General features: G+C 48.6%; 1 protein-coding gene and 1 long non-coding RNA gene across 2 annotated transcripts in view; both read right to left on the bottom strand.

Moving 5' to 3' along the window:
• LOC132386579 (NACHT, LRR and PYD domains-containing protein 3-like) overlaps positions 1-22,421 on the bottom strand; it is a 203,367-nt gene that overhangs the window by 3,895 nt on the left and 177,051 nt on the right. The gene's annotated exons all lie outside the window — the stretch shown is intronic.
• Positions 1,294-20,678, bottom strand: LOC132386596 (uncharacterized). Its single transcript, XR_009509600.1, has 6 exons — positions 20,061-20,678; positions 8,846-8,938; positions 3,370-3,464; positions 2,325-2,491; positions 1,439-1,610; positions 1,294-1,340 (listed from the first exon to the last, which is right to left on the bottom strand). It is a non-coding gene; the product is annotated as an uncharacterized LOC132386596 (long non-coding RNA).

Below are 22,421 nucleotides of genomic sequence, written 5' to 3'. Positions count from 1 at the left end.
CAGTGTGTCGGGGCCCTGTTAGGGGTGTGTGGGTTCTCTCAGTGTGTCACAACCCTGCCAGGGGAGTGTGGGTTCTGACAGAGCGTCAGGAACCTGTCGAGGGTGTGTCGTGTATCAAGGTGTGTCAGGACCCTCTCAGGGTGTTGTGGGGTCTCACAGTGTCAGGACCCTGTCGGGTATATTTGGAGTTTTACAGTGGGTCGGAGACCTGTCAGTGGTGTGTGGAGTCTCACACTGTGTCAGGACCCAACTCTGAGAAAAGATAATCTGCGGGAACGGGGGGAGTTTGGAAAATGGTTCAGGATGAGGCTGTTCAGGAGGGGCAGTGGCTGGCAAGGGAATGTTTTCACTATTTGCTGTGAGGAAATATAAGTTTTTTTTCACCCCATCTCCAGATCGCCCCTTCTCCACTCAGACTCCGGTGGGGATCTGTAGTTGCAGGCCCCAGAGCGGTGTGACCACTTTCCCCAAACTCGCCAGCTCTCTGCCTCTTTCCTCAAACTGTCCTGTGAAAACTCTCCCTCTAGCAAACACGTTTCTCTGTGTCTCACTGTGTTCTCTGTCACAGTGCCAGTATTTACCTGGTCAGATCCTCATGGCGCAACAACTGAACCGCCTGACGCAAATTACAACCGCTGGTGGCAACGGAGGTCAAGTTTCAAATTTATGAACTTCGCTTCAGCCTCATCTGGGTGATTGTGTACCGTTCTGATTGCTCCACTACAGGAGGAATGTTGAGGCTTTAGAGAGGGAGCAGAAGAGGTTTACCAGGATGCTGCCTGGTTTAGAGAGCATGTGCTATCATGAGAGGCTGGATGAAATTAGATTTACCCTGGTTCATCGGAGGCTGAGAGGAGCTCGGACACAGGACGACAAGATTCCGAGAGGCATAGATAGAGTGGACAGAGACAATCGGTTTCCCGCGGTTGAAATGTCTATTACCAGAGGGAATATACAGAAGGTGAGAGGAAGGTGAGAAGGTGTAGAATGAAGTGGGATGTGAGGGATAGCTATTTTTTTTAATCAGAGAGTTGTGGCTGCCTGGAATGTACTACCTGGTAAGGTGGCAGAAGCAAAGTACTAGAAGCTTTTAAGGGAGTTTTGGACAGGCACATGGATGTAAGGAAGATGGAGGCATGGGGACATGCTGCAGGAAGGAGAGATTAGACTTCAGTTTTGTTTGATTTATTTCATAGCTGTTCCAGCACAATATTATTTGCCTAATGGCTTATTCCTGTGTTATACTCTTCAATGTTTAATGCATGTTCACTTACCTTTCTGTGCACTAGGAACCTTTAGTAAAATTTGACTGGGAATTGTTTGATGGGAAGGATCACAACCTGTTTGAATATCAACAAATTAAGGAAATCATTTTTGTAAAATTTTAAAGTGTGCTGTATTCAATCCAAACTTGAATTAATCTCTGATATTATCTCACCATATATCTGTATTTCCTTCAGTATTTTGTCCAGCTTTGGGACACTAATCCGCATTTTCACAAAGGTTTCCCACATCATCCTCCGGGCGCGGGAGCCTTTCTCCATCACCAGGCTCAGGAGGAGTTTAGAACTGTCCGCCCGCTCTCCCTTATCAGCGAGATCAGAGATTTTCTGTGAAGAGTAACAGTGAATGTATTGGGGGCTGACAGATTCACACAGGGAATGAGAAGTAAATGATGTGCTCTGTAACGGGATCATACTGAGCAGTCACCCGGACGGGTGCTGATCCTGTCTGGAAGTCAGGAGGGTTTTTATAACAGAGTAAGCAACCTCAGAGATGTTGCAGAAAAGATGATGTGATTCATCTCCTCAGTCCGCCAGTGTCCAACATGACAGCGGATTACCGGCTGACACCTGATGCCTTTCCTTTGCCTTTTCCAGTGGAGGTTTATTCAGTGATTACCATTACAAAATGCAGTATTCCCTTGTCGACACTGTTTGCAGTTACAGATTGTAACGGAATGATCTCCACCCAGAACGAAACACACTCGAGCTCCTGTGGTATCCGGTCGTAATGCCCCGGTTCTCACTGAATCCTGCCGTCACACTGTACAGTCTTCCCGAAGTAAAAATTCCTGTCGTATTTCCACTTAAGCTCATTTATTGCAACATCATAGAACTGTTGCCTACACTCATTCTGAGCATTGAGCTGCCAGCATGGGTATTTACAAGTTTTTCAATCATTGCTTGAGATTCACATTTTTAAGAATTATATATATTTATTTCTGATTTGTTTTTATGCTCTATTATCCAATGAGTGAGAGTCTCGACACCCATCGGTCCTGTGATGTGTGAAAATTCAAACCCATTCTCCCTCCCACTCACCCGATGTTCCTCTCCGCTGAACTGATTCTCGGCCGTTCACGCCAGGCTCACTCCGTGCACCCCTCCTTCCATCGCCTGCTCCAGCCTGTCCCGATAGAAGTCCGTCAACTGCAGCAGCTGGGAATCATTCCAGCTTGTCAGGAGCTCGGTGATTGCTGAGCTCAGACCTGTGAAGGAAAATAATTAGGAGCATTAAAGAAATTAATACACCATACTTGGTAGTAACTTTTTCTCTGGAACCTAAAGATCACCACAAAACACAGTCCGAAATATATATATGGGGGGGGGGGGGGGAGAAGAACGGGTTTGGGCTGGGGGGTGGGGGTCACCGGGGGTGTAGGAGGTGGCACAGTTCCATCTGTTGAAGTCTGCTCTTTCGTGTCCCCAGGAGTATACCTCTCTGTTTGGAAAGGACTCTGCGTATTGCTGGGAATACAGTAAATATCACCATCACTCTCCTGGTACTGCCCATCACCACCACTTTGCTCTTTGCTCTGGGATACTGTCTGCCTGCCTGGTCAACCCCTTCCTCAGCAAATCTCTGGAATATCTCACAAAATGCTGCAGGTACTCAGCAGGTCAGGTTGCGTCTATGGAGGAGAATAAACAATCAACGTTTCGGGCCAAGGCCCTTCATCGGACTGGAAATGAGGGGACAGAAATTCTAGATATTGTCACATTACTTTCTATTCCTTGTGGTCCTGATCTGAAATGTCAACTGTTTATTCCTCTCCATGGATCCTGCTGAGTTCTGCTGATATTTTGTGTGTCTTTTTGTTGCCTGAAACTTACATCATCCGGAGAAAGTCTTGTCTTCTGGTGTAATTCGCTATTTTAATGTGCATCACAATCTGTCAGAGGAGCAGGAGCAGACGGTAACTGTCCTCCTTCCATGTGTGACTGTGTTTTCCCCAGAGATGTCAACTCTCTCTCTCTCATCTCTCTGCTCAGTTTTCACAAGTATTTTGTGAATTGCCTATATTGCATTAAACCCAGACGCAGAATCATCAGAGTATTTATAAATTTAAATATTTCGCCAACATACCTGTGTCCTTTCCCGATGTTGATATCACTTGAACTCCTCCACTGCTCGAACCTTGACCCATTTTGGGGACAGGCGTGATCAGTTTTACTGTTCTACTACAAAACAAAACAACAACAAGAGGGTCAGACATTAATTAAAGGAGAACACTGTATTGTTTTTAAACGGAGGCAAACACTTCCAAACATCTTGGGCCGATCTACTGAAGCCTTGACATGGCCGGATCCACCTGCACCCATCCACCCACAGTCACACAATGTCCATTTCCGATCTCTCCCTGGATTGTACACTGGACCATGATTCTCCAGGGTATCTACTCTCTGTATTGCAGGCAATTCCCTTTTAGGAACCAATCTTGTGCCCTGGACCAGGAGTGTTGCGTCTACAGAATGCAGAGGCAGATTGAGCCGTCAGCGCCCACTGCTTTGGTCCTCCTACCACTGGTGGCGCTATGGTGGGTAATGGACAAGTGTTACCGCAGTGTGGAGTGAACCATTTCTGCTGATGATGAGACTTCTATTCCTCTTGTCACTGGATTATACAGATTTCTCAGTCACACCTGATTCTCACCGTCTCCTTTCAGGTTATCAGTCCCTGGCCTTGACACCTACGGCATTATATGATTTGAGTCTTTAGAGAAACACTCTGACATCCTGAACAATGCAATGCCACACATAGCATCGTGACATCTTGCCCTGAACCGCTATAGTTTTTTCCGGCAGGAATTTGTCCAATATTAGCATCAAAACTTGGTTAAGATTTCTGTCAGCATATCACCAGGCTATTATCAGATAGTTAGCTATATGACACCTTATTAAACACAATGTCGACATTCAATACCTCCAAAACAGCCAGTTGGGAAAAATCGTCAATATAACTAAAACAAAAAAATGGAATTAATCAACAAGACAGACAGTATGTTAATATTTCAGGTGGAAGACCCTGTATCAGAGCTGAGATGAGTGTAGGAGCCATGTATCTGTTCTCTATCACCATTGTATTCTGTGTTGTGCATTTATGATGCTTTTTATGGGAACTAGTCACATCAGTGACAGTGTGGTAAATGCAAGGGGTATCAGTTACACATTTGTGCTTTCTTCAGTGGAGTACACAGCTGGGGACAGACGGATGCAATGTATCTTGTTATTATCCACTCAAATACGATAAACTTACACTTGGGTACAGTTCAGTTTCATGGGCACACGTTTGTATGTTTGCTGATTGCTAATAAAGGACCCAATACATATCACCGACTTTTGTAACAATCAGCATGAGAGCTGAGGGTGTGTCATGCAAGTATAACAGATCTGCGGGGGGGGGGGGGGGGGGGGCGGAGTCGCCGGCAATGGCAAATTAGCTTGGGTAAATCTCACCGCTACATTCTCAACAGATGCTTCTCAACCTGCCGATCATTGAAATATTCTGAGATACTGAGTATTTTGCTTCAGTTTTCACAGTGAAAAGGATTTTGGCAATTGTGGGGATGACTTGCCACAGACTGAAACGCATGAGTGTATGGACTTTAAGAAAGAGCATGTGCTGGATCTTTTGAGAGGTATTAAGTTCGATAAGTCACAGGGACTTAACGAGATATACTCCATGCTACTGTAGATATTGAGTAAGGAGAGTACTGAGCCTCTGAAGATGACCTTTGCATTGTAGCGATGTGCTGCACGCAGAGTTAGGAGTAATGACACTCAGTCAGTAAGCTGCACTCAAAACCAGTTTATTCAAACTTCGCGGCACTGGCTTTACTCAGTACTGTTCCCGCCCTCTCCGGGCGGATATGACGTCAGCGATTCATTACAAAAGTCTCTTCCCGCGCGCGGGCTATTTGTGAGATGGTTCGCCTGCCTAGATAGTGAGTCGCCACATAACCCCCCAACCCAGAACCGGCGATATATCCCCCAAATTCCACAGTCAGGACCAGTCTCTGTTTCGGCAGTCTGCCGCAACGCCGCGGTGCCTGAACTTTGACCGGCAGCGCCAAGTCCACATGGGCTGGTTTGAGCCAGTCCACCGTGAAAACCTTCTCTTTCACCCCACTGTCCAGAACGTACATGGAACCGTTGTTCTTAATCAGCTAGAACGGCCCCTCGTACGGCTTCTGTAGCGGTGCCCGGTGTCCGCCCCTTTGTTCAAATACAAACTTACAGTTCTGCAGGTCGGGATCTGTCCGTGCTGTGAAGTCGGTACGGGGGCCAGGCTGCCGAGCCTCTCGCGTAGTCTGTCCAGGACTGCTGCGGGTTCGTCCTCTTGCCCCCTTGGGGCTGGTATGAACTCTCCTGGGACGACCAGGGGGTCGCCGTACACCAACTTGGCCGATGAGGTGTGCAGATCCTGTTTGGGCACTGTGCAGATTCCAAGCAGGACCCAAGGAAGCTCGTCCACTCAGTTAGGCCCTTTCAGGCGGGTTATGAGAGCCGACTTCAGATGACTGTGGAAACGCTCCACTAGTCTGTTCGACTGTGGGTGGTAGGCAGTTCCTTTCCCAACAGGCTGGCCAACGCTGACCACAAGCTGGAGGTAAACTGGGCACCTCTGTCGGAGGTAATGTGGGCCGGTACCCCAAAGCGTGCTAGCCAGGTTGCAATCAGGGCTCAGGCGCAGGAATCGGCGGTGGAGTCAGTGAATGGGAAGTGGGTCACCACAGCATCATCAGTTAGGTGTGAGAAGTACCAGAGGATTGGAAGGTTACAAATGTTGCTCACTTGTTCAAGAAATGGAGTAGAGATAACTCAGGAAATTATAGACCAGTGAGTCTTACCTCAGTGGTGGCAAGCTTTGGAGAAGATCCTGAGAAGCTGGGTTTATGACCATTTAGAGAGACATAATCTGCTTCGGGATAGTCAGCATGGCTTATGAACCTGATTGAATTCTTTGAGGATGTAACAAAACACATTGATGAAGATAGAGCAGTGGAAGTACTGTATATGGATTTCAGTAAGAGGTTAGCTAAGGTTCCCCATGGAAAGCTCATTCAGAAAATAATGAGGGATGGGATCCAAGGAGATACTGCGTTGTGAATCCAGAATTAGCTTGACAATAGACGGCATAAGTCCGTTGCAGATGGTTCGTATTCTGCATGGATGACGGTGACTAATATTGTTCCATTGTGATCTGTTCTAAGACATTGATCAGATTCTGCTTGGGAGCACTGTGTTCAGTTCTGGTCGCCTCACTACAGCAAACGTTATGGATGCTATAGAGAGAGCACAGAGGAGATTTACAAGGATGCAGGATGAGAGGTGACCTGACAGAGGTGTATAAGATGAGATGCTTTGCTTGTGTCGATAGCCAGAGGCTTTTCCCATGGTTGAAATGCCTAACAAGGGACAGCATAGTATTAAGGTGCTGGAAGTAGGTACAAGGGGGATGTCAGGGTTACGTTTTTCACACAGAGAGGAGTGTGTGTGTGGAATGCACTGACAGCGATGGTGGTAGAGGGTAGCGATGTCAGTCACTGGTTACACCCAATAGCAGAGATGGGCCAACCGAGAGGGCGTTACCGCCACTGAGCACATCTCACACTCCTGCTGCGAATGCTCAGTCAAAGTGGAACAAACCCCAAACTGTCCCACTTTTTGAATGATTTCCCTTTCCCTCCGAGGGAAGTTGGGGGTGTTTATAAAGCGTCTCATGGGGCCAGAGTCTGATGTATCGCTGAGAGAGAGGAGGTCTTTTAATGCTTCCAATGAGGTCTTTTAAGAGACCCGCAGATTGGTACATGGTGCTTATAAAAATAAAGGTCTATGCTACAAGGAAATTCTAGTCAATGTCTAGAATAGGTTACATGGTCGGCACAACATTGTGGGCTGAAGGGCCTGTAATGTGCTTTAGGTTTCTTTGATCTATGTTCTTTACATTTTAACTACCGAGATGCCAAGATAATCATCACCATTAAAATCTCACTGAGCTTTCTCAGGTCCTGTTGAATTTGCTGCCAAGTGCACAAGTACGGGAAGGTACAGGGACAGAGAAACACTGACTTGTGGCAGCATCACAGGCAAGTACATTCAGATAACACACGGAACACAAATTATACAACTCTGTGTCACTAACAATATGAGAATACAGTCTGCCACAGTTTGCCCACTGAAGTGGTGAATAACTCTTCTTGCCACCTTCTTGGGCTGTCACGTTTCCATAGACGAGTCCCTCATGTCTCTGCCCCGCTGTCAATGGGCTCCTTCCCCCGTCCTCCTCCCTAATCCACCACTGGGACAAACAACCTCTCAGACCCTCTTCTGTCGATTCCCTCACACCATATTTATCCTCACAGTTAATTCCCTCTCCCTCCTCCTCCTGCTGGTTTCCCTACCTCCCCAGGCAGCCGGCATTGAGACAATGGGCCAAGCGGTCTCCTCCTCTCTCTCAGCGATACATCAGACTCTGGCCCCATGAGACGCTTTATAAACACCCCCAACTTCCCTCGGAGGGAAAGGGAAATCATTCAAAAAGTGGGACATTTTGGGGTTTGTTCCACTTTGAGCATTCGCAGCAGGAGTGTGAGATGTGCTCAGTGGCGGTAACGCCCTCTCGGTTGGCCCATCTCTGCTATTGGGTGTAACCAGTGACTGACATCGCTTCGCACCAATGGGAAGAGTGCAACTCCTCTGTTGACTGTGGGGTGGGGTGGGTGGTTCAGGTAATTGTTCCCTTAGCTGGTAAAGCTCAACAGTCTCAGCGACAGTGTGGCATAAAGAAGTGCACACGTGATGTCATATCCCGGTGTGTGGAACGCACACGTGACAGCAGGCAGGCAGATTGGCGTCAGATCCCGGTCTGGAACAGGCTCAGGCTGGGTTGTTCCATCTGTTGAAGGCTGTTCTTTCTTGTCTCCAGGTATGTACCTCTGTTTTCAAAGGACTCTGCTTATTCCTGGGAATATAGTAACCCATTACCATCACTCTCCTGGTACTGTGCATCACCACTGGATTGCTCTGGGTAACTGCCTGCCTGCCTGTTCAACCCCTTCCTCAGCAAATCTCTGGGATTTCTCAGAAAATGCTGGAGGTACTCAGCAGGTCAGGCAGCATCTATGGAGAAGAATAAACAATCAACGTTTCGGGCCAAGGCCCTTCATCGGACTGGAAATGAGGCGACAGAAATTCTAGATATTGTCACACTACATTCTATTCCTTGTGGTCCTGATCCAAAACATCAAATGTTTATTCCTCACCATGGATGCTGCCTCACTTGCTGAGTTCTGCAAATCTTTTGCGTGTCTTTGTGTTGCCCAAAACTTACAGCATCTGCAGTAACTCGCTATTTTAATGTGCATCACAATCTGCTAGAGGAGCTGGAGCAGACGGTAACTGGACTCCTTCCACGTGTGACAGTGTTTCCCCCGAGATGTTAACTCACTCTCATCTCTCTGTTCAGTTTTCACCAATATTTTATGAATTGTCGATATTGAAGTAAACCCAGACACAGAATGAGCAGAGTATTTATAAATTAAAATAACTCATCAACATACCCGTGTCCTTTCCCAATGTTGACATCACTGGAACTCCTTCACTGCTCGCACCTTGATCCATTTTGAGGACAGCTGTGATCAGTTTTTGCTGCTCTGTAACAAACAAAAAGGAGGGTCAAACATTCATTGGGGTTTAAAGGAGAACACCGTTTTGTTTTTAAACTGAGGCAAACACTTGAAAAAATATTGGGCCTGTCCACTGAAGCCGTGACATTGCCTGGTCCAGTCACAGTAACAAAATTTCCATTTCTGCACTATCCATGGATTGTACACTGAGCCGGGATTCTGCAGGGTATCTACTCACTATATTACACGCAATTCCCTTTTAGGAACCAATCTTGTGTCCTGGACCAGAAATGATGTGTCAAAGGAATGGGCAAGGCAGGTTGAGCAGAAAGCACCTGCTGATTTGGCCCTCCTACCACTGGTGGCGCTGTGGTGATTAATGGACAAGTGTTACAGCAGTGTGGGCTGAATCATTTCTGCTGATGATGAAACTTCTATTCCTCTCGTCACTGGATTATACAGATTTCTCAGTCACACCTGATTCTCACCATCTCCTTTCGGTTTAACATTGTCTGGCATTGACACCTATGGCTTTATATGAATTGAGTCTACAGAGAAACACTCTGACAACCTGAACAATGCAATGTCATACATAGCATCATGACATTTTGCCCTGAACCAGTATAGTTCTTCCAGCAGGACTTTGAGACCATTATTAGCAGCAAAACTCGGTTAAGATTTCTTTGAGCATACCACCTTTGTATTATCAGATAGTTATATGACACCTTGTTAAACACAATGTCGACATTCCATACTCCCAAAACAGCCTGTTGGGAAAAATCATCAATATAACTAAAACTAAATACTGGAAGGATTCAGCAAGACAGAGAGCATGTTAATATTTCAGGTGGAAGACCCTGTATCAGAGCTGAGCCCGAGTGTAGGAGCCATGGATCTGTTCTCTATCAGAACTGTATTCTGTGTTGTGTATTTATGATGCTTTTTTATGGTAATGAGTCTGTTTTGTGTTGTTTGTGCATCAGACTGACTGTAACCTGGGTGTGTGATGGTCACCTCCCCCATCAGTTGGAGACTGGTTGGGTTCACTCTCCGGGTCACGGTGCCAAGTCTATTTTGTGTTGTTTGTGGGTCAGTCTGACTGTAATCGGGGTGTGTGATGGTCACCTCCCCCATCAGTTGGAGACTGGTTGGGTTCACTCTCCGGGTCACGGTGCCCAGTCTGTTTTGTGTTGTTTGTGGGTCAGACTGACTGTAATCGGGGTGTGTGATGGTCACCTCCCCCATCAGTTGGAGACTGGTTGGGTTCACTCTCCGGGTCATGGTGCCCAGTCTGTTTTGTGTTGTTTGTGGGTCAGACTGACTGTAATCGGGGTGTGTGATGGTCACCTCCCCCATCAGTTGGAGACTGGTTGGGTTCACTCTCCGGGTCACAGTGCCCAGTCTGTTTTGTGTTGTTTGGGGATCAGTCTGACTGTAATCGGGGTGTGTGATGGTCACCTCCCCCATCAGTTGGAGACTGGTTGGGTTCACTCTCCGGGTCACGGTGCCCAGTCTGTTTCGTGATGTTTGTGGGTCAGACTGACTGTAATCGGGGTGTGTGATGGTCACCTCCCCCATCAGTTGGAGACTGGTTGGGTTCACTCTCCGGGTCACGGTGCCCAGTCTGTTTTGTGTTGTTTGTGGGTCAGACTGACTGTAATCGGGGTGTGTGATGGTCACCTCCCCCATCAGTTGGAGACTGGTTGGGTTCACTCTCCGGGTCACGGTGCCCAGTCTGTTTTGTGTTGTTTGTGGGTCAGACTGACTGGAATCGGGGTGTGTGATGGTCACCTCCCCCATCAGTTGGAGACTGGTTGGGTTCACTCTCCGGGTCACGGTGCCCAGTCTGTTTTGTGTTGTTTGTGGGTCAGACTGACTGTAACCTGGGTGTGTGATGGTCACCTCCCCCTTCAGTTGGAGACTGGTTGGGTTCACTCTCCGGGTCACGGTGCCCAGTCTGTTTTGTGTTGCTTGTGGGTCAGACTGACTGTAATCGGGGTGTGTGATGGTCACCTCCCCCATCAGTTGGAGACTGGTTGGGTTCACTCTCCGGGTCACGGTGCCCAGTCTGTTTTGTGTTGTTTGTGGGTCAGACTGACTGGAACCGGGGTGTGTGATGGTCACCTCCCCCATCAGTTGGAGACTGGTTGGGTTCACTCTCCGGGTCACAGTGCCCAGTCTGTTTTGTGTTGTTTGTGGGTCAGTCTGACTGTAATCGGGGTGTGTGATGGTCACCTCCCCCATCAGTTGGAGACTGGTTGGGTTCACTCTCCGGGTCACGGTGCCCAGTCTGTTTTGTGTTGATTGTGGGTCAGTCTGACTGTAATCGGGGTGTGTGATGGTCACCTCCCCCATCAGTTGGAGACTGGTTGGGTTCACTCTCCGGGTCACGGTGCCCAGTCTGTTTTGTGTTGTTTGTGGGTTAGTCTGACTGTAATCGGGGTGTGTGATGGTCACCTCCCCCATCAGTTGGAGACTGGTTGGGTTCACTCTCCGGGTCACGGTGCCCAGTCTGTTTTGTGTTGTTTGTGGGTCAGACTGACTGTAATCGGGGTGTGTGATGGTCACCTCCCCCATCAGTTGGAGACTGGTTGGGTTCACTCTCCGGGTCACGGTGCCCAGTCTGTTTTGTGTTGTTTGTGGGTCAGACTGACTGTAATCGGGGTGTGTGATGGTCACCTCCCCCATCAGTTGGAGACTGGTTGGGTTCACTCTCCGGGTCACGGTGCCCAGTCTGTTTTGTGTTGTTTGTGGGTCAGACTGACTGTAATCGGGGTGTGTGATGGTCACCTCCCCCAGCAGTTGGAGACTGGTTGGGTTCACTCTCCGGGTCACGGTGCCCAGTCTGTTTTGTGTTGTTTGTGGGTCAGACTGACTGGAATCGGGGTGTGTGATGGTCACCTCCCCCATCAGTTGGAGACTGGTTGGGTTCACTCTCCGGGTCACGGTGCCCAGTCTGTTTTGTGTTGTTTGTGGGTCAGACTGACTGTAACCTGGGTGTGTGATGGTCACCTCCCCCTTCAGTTGGAGACTGGTTGGGTTCACTCTCCGGGTCACGGTGCCCAGTCTGTTTTGTGTTGCTTGTGGGTCAGACTGACTGTAATCGGGGTGTGTGATGGTCACCTCCCCCATCAGTTGGAGACTGGTTGGGTTCACTCTCCGGGTCACGGTGCCCAGTCTGTTTTGTGTTGTTTGTGGGTCAGACTGACTGTAATCGGGGTGTGTGATGGTCACCTCCCCCAGCAGTTGGAGACTGGTTGGGTTCACTCTCCGGGTCACGGTGCCCAGTCTGTTTTGTGTTGTTTGTGGGTCAGACTGACTGGAATCGGGGTGTGTGATGGTCACCTCCCCCATCAGTTGGAGACTGGTTGGGTTCACTCTCCGGGTCACGGTGCCCAGTCTGTTTTGTGTTGTTTGTGGGTCAGACTGACTGTAACCTGGGTGTGTGATGGTCACCTCCCCCTTCAGTTGGAGACTGGTTGGGTTCACTCTCCGGGTCACGGTGCCCAGTCTGTTTTGTGTTGCTTGTGGGTCAGACTGACTGTAATCGGGGTGTGTGATGGTCACCTCCCCCATCAGTTGGAGACTGGTTGGGTTCACTCTCCGGGTCACGGTGCCCAGTCTGTTTTGTGTTGTTTGTGGGTCAGACTGACTGGAACCGGGGTGTGTGATGGTCACCTCCCCCATCAGTTGGAGACTGGTTGGGTTCACTCTCCGGGTCACAGTGCCCAGTCTGTTTTGTGTTGTTTGTGGGTCAGTCTGACTGTAATCGGGGTGTGTGATGGTCACCTCCCCCATCAGTTGGAGACTGGTTGGGTTCACTCTCCGGGTCACGGTGCCCAGTCTGTTTTGTGTTGATTGTGGGTCAGTCTGACTGTAATCGGGGTGTGTGATGGTCACCTCCCCCATCAGTTGGAGACTGGTTGGTTTCACTCTCCGGGTCACGGTGCCCAGTCTGTTTTGTGTTGTTTGTGGGTCAGTCTGACTGTAATCGGGGTGTGTGATGGTCACCTCCCCCATCAGTTGGAGACTGGTTGGGTTCACTCTCCGGGTCACGGTGCCCAGTCTGTTTTGTGTTGTTTGTGGGTCAGACTGACTGTAATCGGGGTGTGTGATGGTCACCTCCCCCATCAGTTGGAGACTGGTTGGGTTCACTCTCCGGGTCACGGTGCCCAGTCTGTTTTGTGTTGTTTGTGGGTCAGACTGACTGTAATCGGGGTGTGTGATGGTCACCTCCCCCATCAGTTGGAGACTGGTTGGGTTCACTCTCCGGGTCACGGTGCCCAGTCTGTTTTGTGTTGTTTGTGGGTCAGACTGACTGTAATCGGGGTGTGTGATGGTCACCTCCCCCATCAGTTGGAGACTGGTTGGGTTCACTCTCCGGGTCACGGTGCCCAGTCTGTTTTGCATTTATCATAATAAAACCATTATTGAGATTAATCAGCGCCCTTGGCTGTCATTATGGACCAAATGCTCACCACAATACCACTGTATAAAAGAAACAAAAATGACAATGCTAGAACAAACTGTATGAACTTTGTCATATATGCTTTGCCAATCACCAAATTTTATCAATGCACCATAAAAAGTTTCCCATCCGGATACTCCACGCCTTGGTATGGTGACTGCTTTGCCCATGGCCGCAAGGAACTGCAAAGTTACGGACACTGATCAGCTCATCACAGAAACCAGTCTCCCCTACATGAACTCCTTCTGGACTTCCCACTCCCTCTGTAAAATCAAAGATCCCCACAACCCGAGACATACTCCTTTCTCACCCACACCATTGGGGAGAAGACACAACAGTCATTAAGTATGTATCAACAGACCATGGGTGGTTCTCCCCAACAATGAACTGACATACAAGCATAATTAGGCCATTTGGCTTATCGAGTCTGTTCCAGCATTCTATCATGTCTGATCCTTTTTCCCTCTTCAGCCCCACTCCCCGGCCTTCTCACCACATCCAATTAACATATCAACCTCCATCTTAAATACCCCCAACCTGGCCTCCAATGCTGCCTCTGCTAATTCCACAAATTCACCCACACTGGCTAAAGAAATTTCTCTGAGTTCAGTGAAGCGTATCCCTCTGATCATCGACACTGTTCAGGGTTTTGCATTTAACAGTGTACTGTCTCATACATTCGACCTACCGAGCTGCCAAGATGATCATCACGAATCAAATCTCACTGAGATTTCTCAGGTCCTGTTGAATTTATTGCCAAGTGCACAAGTACGGGAAGGTACAGGGACAGAGAAACACTGACTTGTGGCAGCATCACAGGCAAGTACATTCAGATAACACACGGAACACAGATTGTGCAATATGGAAACATATTTACATCATCTGCTAACAGGACCAGAACAACGGGGGCTGGGCGGCGGCTCATCTCAGACGGTTCAGTGTGAAGGTCTCACAACCCGGAGTGACCCCGGCACATTCTGTGAAGGAAGTGAGGCGAGGCCGCCAGTTCGGGAAAGTTCATCCCCTCCCCCTTCAGGATTCACCGACCACCCTGTGTTTCTCTCTCCCTCCCCACCCCCACCTTTTATACTCCAGTCCTGCCGAAGGGTTTCGGCTGCTAATGTGACTGTACTCTTCTCCTAGATTCTGACCGGCCTGCTGAGTTCCTCCAGGCTTTTGTACACGTTGCTCGCATTTCCAGCAACTGCAGATTTTCTCTTGTTTGAGTTTGGGAAAGTTAACTCACTACCCAACGTCAGACCTCCCACTTGGGACCGGCTTCGATACTCACCGAAGGGAAATTGTCGGTGTTGCTCCGCAGAGAAGGAACCCCTCCCGATGCCGATCCCACTGCTGACCCACTTCCACAACGAACGGAAAATACCACTCTTCAAGGACTCAGCATGCGCAGTGTGAACATTGCATTATCAGTGCTGAAGGCAGGGCTCAAAAACGAACCTGCAGATGCTGCAGCTCTGCGGCAAAATGGGGTCACGTGACAGGTGGAGAGTCTCCCATGTGACCCGGTGACTCTGCTCCTCGACCCTCACACACTGCCCGACCCACAGCCGCATCTACAACACTATATCATATTTACAACAGCTACATTTGTAATTTTCCCTCTGCATCTTCCATATCCCATCCCACTACACCTGTGTCACAGGGTTTTGGGTTCAGTTCCCATCCTGGTCTGACACTGAAGTCAGACACAAACAGAAACTGCGCAAGTCTCATTTAAATCATTTTATGTTTATAAGAACTAATTCGGTGAGCAGTGGTGTGACTCAGGAATCTATTCTGGGACCCTTACTCTTCGTGATTTTTATAAATGATCTGGATGAGGAAGTGGAGTGATGGGTTAGTGAGTTTGTTGATGACACAAAGGTTCGTGATGTTGTGAGTAGTGTGGAGGGCTGTCAGAGTTTACAGTGGGACAGTGATAGGATGTAAAACTGGGCTGAGAAGTGGCAGATGGAGTTCAACCCGGAGATGTGTGAAGTGGTTCATTTGGTAGGTCAAACATGATGGTAGAAAACAGTATTAATGGTAAGACTCTTGGCAGTATGGAGGATCAGAGGGATTTTGGGGTCCAAGTCCACAGGACGCTCAAAGCAGCTGTGCAGGTTGACCCTGTGGTTAAGAAGGCATACGGTGCATTGGCCTTCATCAATTCTGGAATTGAATTTAGGAGCTGAGAGGTAATATTGCAGCTATATACGACCCTGATCAGACCCCACTTGGAGTACTCTGCTCAGTTCTAGTCTCCTCACTGCAGGAAGGATGTGGAAACTCTAGAGAGGGTGCAGAGGAGATTTACAAGGATGATGCCTGGATTGCGGAGCATGCCTTATAAAAATAGGATGAGTGAACTCAGCCTTCTCTGCTTGGAGTGACGGAGGATGAGGTGACCTGATAGAGGTGTACAACATGTTGAGAGGCATTGATCGTGTGGACAGACAGAGACTTTCTCCCATGGCTGAAATGGCTAGCACAAGAGGACATAGTTTTAATTGCTTAGAAGAGGAGTTGTCAGGGGTAAGTTTTTTTACACAGAGAGTGGTGAGTGTGTGGAATGGGCTGCCGGCGGTGGCGGTGGAGGTGGATACAATAGGGTCTTTAAAGAGACTCCTGGAGGGGTACATGGAGCACAGAAGAACAGAGGGCTATGGTTAACCCAGAGTAATTTCTAAGGTAAGGAGATGCTCAGCCCATTATTGTGAGTCGAAGGGCCGTATTCTGCTGTAGTTTTTCGATGTTTCTAATTTCTATTCACATTCCTCTGGCCTCACTGGACAGGAACACTGAAACAGCAGGTGAGAAAAAGCCCCTCCTCCCTGACCAAACCGTCAGCAAGATGGCAGCTGCTCTCCCATCTCAGCCACATGTTCCTGCCCGATCCTCATTTTCTCGATCCCCTCGCTCTCCACACATCTGCCGGCCTGTTTTATGTGAGGACGATCACTGAGACTTCACCTCCCTCTGTGGTGGGGATTTACAGACATTCAACACTCTCGGAGTGGAGGCATTTCCCCTAATCTCAGTCCCGGACAGTCCACCCCCTTTTTCAGAGACTGGGATCCCTGGTTCAGCCGGTAATGATGTTGTACATTTCAATGTGTTCACCTCTCAGTCCTTGATTCTCCAAATGGAAGAGGTATTGCATTTGATCTTTCCTCATATGATGACCCCACCACACCAGGGATCAGTCAGGTGAATCTGCATTGCACTCTCTACAACAAATACTCTGACCTCTTTTGTTAACCCTCTATGGAATTAATTTCCATCTTCTGCAGCCCCAACCACTCACCTCCCACCACTGTCACTCTCACCACCTTCCTACCTCCCCCCTCACACGGATCCACCTCTCACTCCCCAGCTCTTGCCCCATCCCCACCCCTCACCTCTTTTCTCTGACTATTTCCTGTCCACTCTTAGTCCAGAGGGAGGGTCTCGGCCCGAAATGTTGATGGTCCATTTCCCTCCACAGATGCTGCCCCACCCACTGAGTTCCTCCGGCAGTTTGTTCTTTGGTCTGTGTAACCCGTGTTAGTATGGGGTGTGGGATTTTACACCATATTCCAGGTACAATCTCAACAAAGCCCAAATAACTGTTAAGGTCATTTTCAATCTTATACCCAGTAACTCTTGCAATAAATACAATGTACCTTGGGCCTCCCTCCCTACCCAATGCACCTCAGTCCATCTCCATTCGATCACACTCAGGATTTCGGTTTGTCCTACAGAAGTGGGTGATCTCAAATTTCCCACATTGGCCTCCAGCTGACCTGTTGTTCCCACTCACTTATTTTGCCTCTGTAACCCCGAAACCTTTTGACAAGAGACACAGAACATAGAACAGTGCAGCACAGGAACATGCCATTTGGCCCACAATGTTGTGCTCAAACTATTTAATTAATCAAATTGCCAACTAGACTAATCCCTTCTGCCTACACAATTTTCCCTCACATTCATGTGTCTATCTAAACATCTCTGAAATGTCTCCAATATATCTGGGGCTACCATCACCGCAAGCAGCACATTCCAGCAACCCGCCACTCTGTGTGAAAAAAACACTTCCCCCTACATCTCCTTTCAAACTATCCCTCTCACTTTAAATGCATGAATTTTGATATAGACATTTCTACCCCGGGTAAAAAGGGAGGATCTGGTCCAGCGGAACAGACAGCTCAGTTCGCGTGTCCTTTCAAGATTGCATTAATATTAATATAATATTCATATTAATTACATTTATTAACTAATCATATTGTTATAAATATTAATATTCTTATTTACCTATGCATATTTATTGATATTCACATTAATTACAGTCTAATCTTACTGTTAACATTGTGGTTATTACAAACTCCCAGAGTCTGGGACATCTGTCACCAGCATGGTCTGCGAGTGCGGATTGGGAAGGGGGAGGCGGCGTCAGTGACCTCTGCACCAGAAAAGGACACGGGTTTGTACAGCCTCCTGTGAGATACAAATGTCCACATAGTGGACTCAGATCTGGTGGCATATCTGGAGTTGACGAATCTTACTGTTAAATGGGATCTTGCCCAGCACAACTGGACATCAGGCCAACAGGAATAAAATACGTTTAATATGAAATTGAAAGTGCTGGAAACTCTGTACATTAGATTGGAAGTGTGGAAAGAGAAACACTAGAAGACCCAGTATCAAAACTGGGACTGTACAAGATGCTGCCCGATCTGCTGAACGGTTCCAGCATATTCTCTTTATACTTTAAATGATGCACAACTATTGACTGATTACAAGATGTTCGTGACGGCCTGAACAAAGTTACACAAATGTAATGCCCACATTCATCAGTTTTGTCTTCGTTCCAACACAGGGTTAATACAATCGATACAGTCAATGCTCACAACATCCCCCCACCCCACTGTCAGTCTGTTACATCTGCTCCCGAGGCCGCTGTGCTCATTGAGGGAGCGTGACCAGAGAGCGAACAAACGTCCACCATTCCGTGCAGGTCAAGTGGGCTATTCCCGGCAACAGAGGAAGAGGCTCTCCAAACATGACCAAAACAGGAAATTACACACTCAACTTTAAATGCTGAGCCTCCTTCTGACAGAGATTAACACAGCGGTCATTTGGTAAATTGAAACTAAAACTGTAGTGACTGTCTTTACCGGACCTTGTGCTGCATTCTAGTCCATTTGCTAATTACGTGTAACAAACACCGATTTCAGAAATAACTCAGTGAGGCCGACAGTTAGGGGAAGTTACCGGGACTCACTGCCCAACATCAGACTCCCGACACGGGCCTCAATATCCACCGATGGGAAACTGATTTCTCCCCCGGCTCCCCGCCCGAGGGGGCAAGGACCCCTCCCCCCACTCGCTCCCTCTCCCGATCCGCTTCAACATCGAACGGGATGAAAACAAACCACCGCCCACCCGGGGGCTGTGAGCGCGCAGGGTGATTATTGTGTCATCAGAGCGGAGCGTCTCCCCAGGGGGAAAATTCCAGCGACCGAACCAGCAGACTCCGTGGGGAACACAAACTCGCCCCTCACATCTCCTTTAACCTACCCCCCCCCCACCCACTTATCTTAGAAAATTCAACCCTGGGAAAAAAGATATTGTCTAACTGTTGTATCGACGTCTCTGAAATTCATACAAACGTCCATCCAGTCTCACCCCAGCCTGCGCCGCTCTGGAGAAAAGGACACAAGTTTGTCCAGCCTCTCGTTATAGCTCATGCCCTCTAATCCAGGCAGTGTCCTGGTAAACCTCTTCTGTGCCCTGTCCAAAGCCCCGACATCCTTCCGAGAATGGGGGCGACCAGAACTGTATGAAACACTCCAGATGTGGTCTAAACAGTTTTACAAAGCTGCAACACAACTTCCCGACTTTTGAACTCAATGCTTCAACTAATAAAGACAACCATGCCATTTGCCTTCTTAACCACCCGATCAATTTGTGCAGTCTCTTTCAGGGAGCGTTGCACGGAGTCTAAGATCCCTCTGATCATCAACACTGTTCAGGGTTTTGCATTTAACAGTGTACTGTCTCATACATTCGACGTACCGAGCTGCCAAGATGATCATCACTAATCAAATCTCACTGAGATTTCTCAGGTCCTGTTGAATTTATTGCCAAGTGCACAAGTACGGGAAGGTACAGGGACAGAGAAACACTGACTTGTGGCAGCATCACAGGCAAGTACATTCAGATAACACACGGAACACAAATTATACGATTCTCTGTCAGTAACAAGATAGAAACATGTTTAACTTCATCCTGCTAATAGGACCAGAACAACGGGCTGAGCGGCGGCTCATCTCAGACGGTTCGGTGTGAAGGTCTCACAACCCGGACCGACCCCGGCAGATTCTGTGAAGGAAGCGAGGCGAGGCCGCCAGTTCGGGAAAGTTCATCCCCTCCCCCATCAGGTTTCACCGATCACATTGTGTTTCTCTCTCTCTCTTCCCCACTCCCACCTTTTATTCTCCAGTCCTGCCGGAGGGTTTCGGCCGCTAATGTTTACTGTACTCTTTTCCTGGATTCTGCCCGGCCTGCTGAGTCCCTCCAGCATTTTGTGCGCGTTGCTCGCATTTCCAGCATCTACAGATTTTCTTTGTTTGATTTCGGAAAAGTTAACTCAGGACCCAACGTCAGACCTCCCCGCTCGGGACAGGCGTCAATACTCACCGAAGGAAAATTTTTGGTGTTGACCCGCAGAGAATAATCTGTCTCCGGCTCCCCATCCAAGGGGGCGAGGACCCCCTCCCGATCCCGATCCCTCTGTCGACCCGCTTCCACACACAACGAAAAACCAACACTGCCGATCCCGGGACTGTGAGCATGCGCAATGTGCTTTTTGCGTCAACAGGCGGTGGGCGGGGCCTCGGAATCAAACCCGCAGATGTTGCTGCCGATCTGAGCGAAACGGGATCACATGACGCTGGAGGGTCCCACGTGATCCGGTGAGTGTTCCTCGCCCTTCACACACTGCCGTACCCACCGCCGCATTTCCCATATTATTTAATTATTTCCCTATTTACAACAGATACGTATTTAGTTTTTCCCTCCATATCTTCCCCAATCCTTTTCCCTCCACCCCAGGTCACAGAGTTAGAGTTTCGATTCCCATCCCATCCCAAAACACACAAATCAGACCCACACAGGAAATGTGCTGGTTTCATTTAAATCAGTCTATGATTATAAACACTCATTCCTCTTCATATTCCTCCGGGATCACTGGACAGGAACACTGAAACAGCAGGAGGTGGCCATTCAGCCCCTCTAACCATCAGCAAGATGGCGGATGCTCTCCCATCTCATCCACATGCTTTTGCATGATCCTCATTTCCTCGATCACTTCGGTCTCCACACATCTGCCGACCTCTGTTTTATGTGAGGACGATCACTGAGTCTTCATTGCCCTCTGTGGTGTGGATTTACAAACATTCACCACGCTCGGAGTGGAGACGTTTCCCCTCATCTCAGTCCCGGACAGCCCACCCCCTTTTTCAGAGACTGGGATCCCTGGTTCAACCGGTAATGATGTTGTGCATTTCAATGTGTTCACCTCTCAGTCCTCGATTCTCCAAATGAAAGAGTTATCACATTTGATCTTTCTTCAAATGATGACCTCACCACTCCAGGGATCAGTCTGGTGAATCTTCATTGCACTCTCTATAACAAATACTCTCTAACCTCTTTGTTAATCCTCTATGGAATTAATTTCCATCTTCTGCAGCCCCGTGTTGCCCAACCAGTCACCTCTCACCCCTGTCACTATTTCCACCTTCCCACCTCCCCCTCAGCTGCATCCACCTCTCACTCCCCAACTCTTGCCCCATCCCCACCACTCACCTCTTTTTTCTGACTACTTCACTCCACTCTCAGTCCAGAGGGAGGGTCTCGGCTCGAAATTTTGACGGTCCATTTCCCTCAACTGATGCTGCCCGACCCATTGAGTTCCTCTGGCAGTTTGTTCTTTGGTCTGTATAACCCGTGTTAGTATGGGGAGCGGGATTTTACACCATATTCCAGGTACAATCTCAATAAAGCAAAAATAATTGTCACTTTGCCCGGACCATTGGCCCCGCTTGCAGGGCAACAGTCTGCCGGTGTTTGCCCCCAATGTGGTAAATCCCACTTCTTGACAACCCCGTGGGCTCATACATTTCCACAGATGAGCCCCTCCTGACCCTACCGGGACAAGCATCCTGTCCGCCCCCTCTCAGACCATTTTCATCCTTTCAATAAAATCTTGCCTCTCCCTCCCCGGGGAACCGGCATCAAACCGACGGGTTGAGTGGTCTCTTCCTACCTCTCAGCAATACATCACATCTTGGCCGGAGGAGATGCTTCACAAACGCCCCCAACTTCCCTCGGAGGGAAATGGAAATAAATGAAGAAACAGGAAATTTACTTTGGGATTTGTTCCGCTCTGACGAGAGCTCGGCTTCACAGCGGGAGACGAACTCAGCCGGGATAACGCCCTCTGCACTGGTCCCTCTCCTCTATTGGGTGTAACCAGTGATTAACATTCCTGCGCACCAATGGCAATAGCGGATCTCCTGTCGGCGGAGGGGGAAGGGCTGGTCACGGGAATAGTAGTTCAGCCGTTAAACCGATAATGCTGGAGCTCAACAGCGCGTGGGTGACGTAAGACACCGCGCTCGTGAGGGCAGATCCCGGCGTGGGGAGCCCATGTGTGACGTCAAGCGCGTGAGTGAGCCTGTGACGTCACTCGTGGGGGGAGCACTCCTATTTAAAAACACATAAATGAAATGTTGCTTTTCTGCCCAGCGTGCACGCTCTTCAATGCTGACTGGTTCTTTTATATCATTCCACAAGATAGCTGTTCTGTATCCGGATTCATAGATAATACTGCATTGGTCTCTGCAGTCGGGATCCTCTATCCAGTATCGAAGATTCCCAAAATCTTCGAAAGGCTGTTTCTCTGGAATTCCCCAATCATCAATATCCATGTGCTTATCAAAGTCTGTGAAGAAATTGACACGAAAGGTATTGCTGCTGTCTAACTTGCATCCATCTGCA

Source organism: Hypanus sabinus, unplaced genomic scaffold (assembly GCF_030144855.1).
Source record: "Hypanus sabinus isolate sHypSab1 unplaced genomic scaffold, sHypSab1.hap1 scaffold_122, whole genome shotgun sequence".
Lineage (NCBI taxonomy): Eukaryota > Metazoa > Chordata > Chondrichthyes > Myliobatiformes > Dasyatidae > Hypanus > Hypanus sabinus.
The sequence above is the reverse complement of the archived record's forward strand: the minus strand, read 5'-3'. Positions and strand labels throughout refer to the sequence as shown.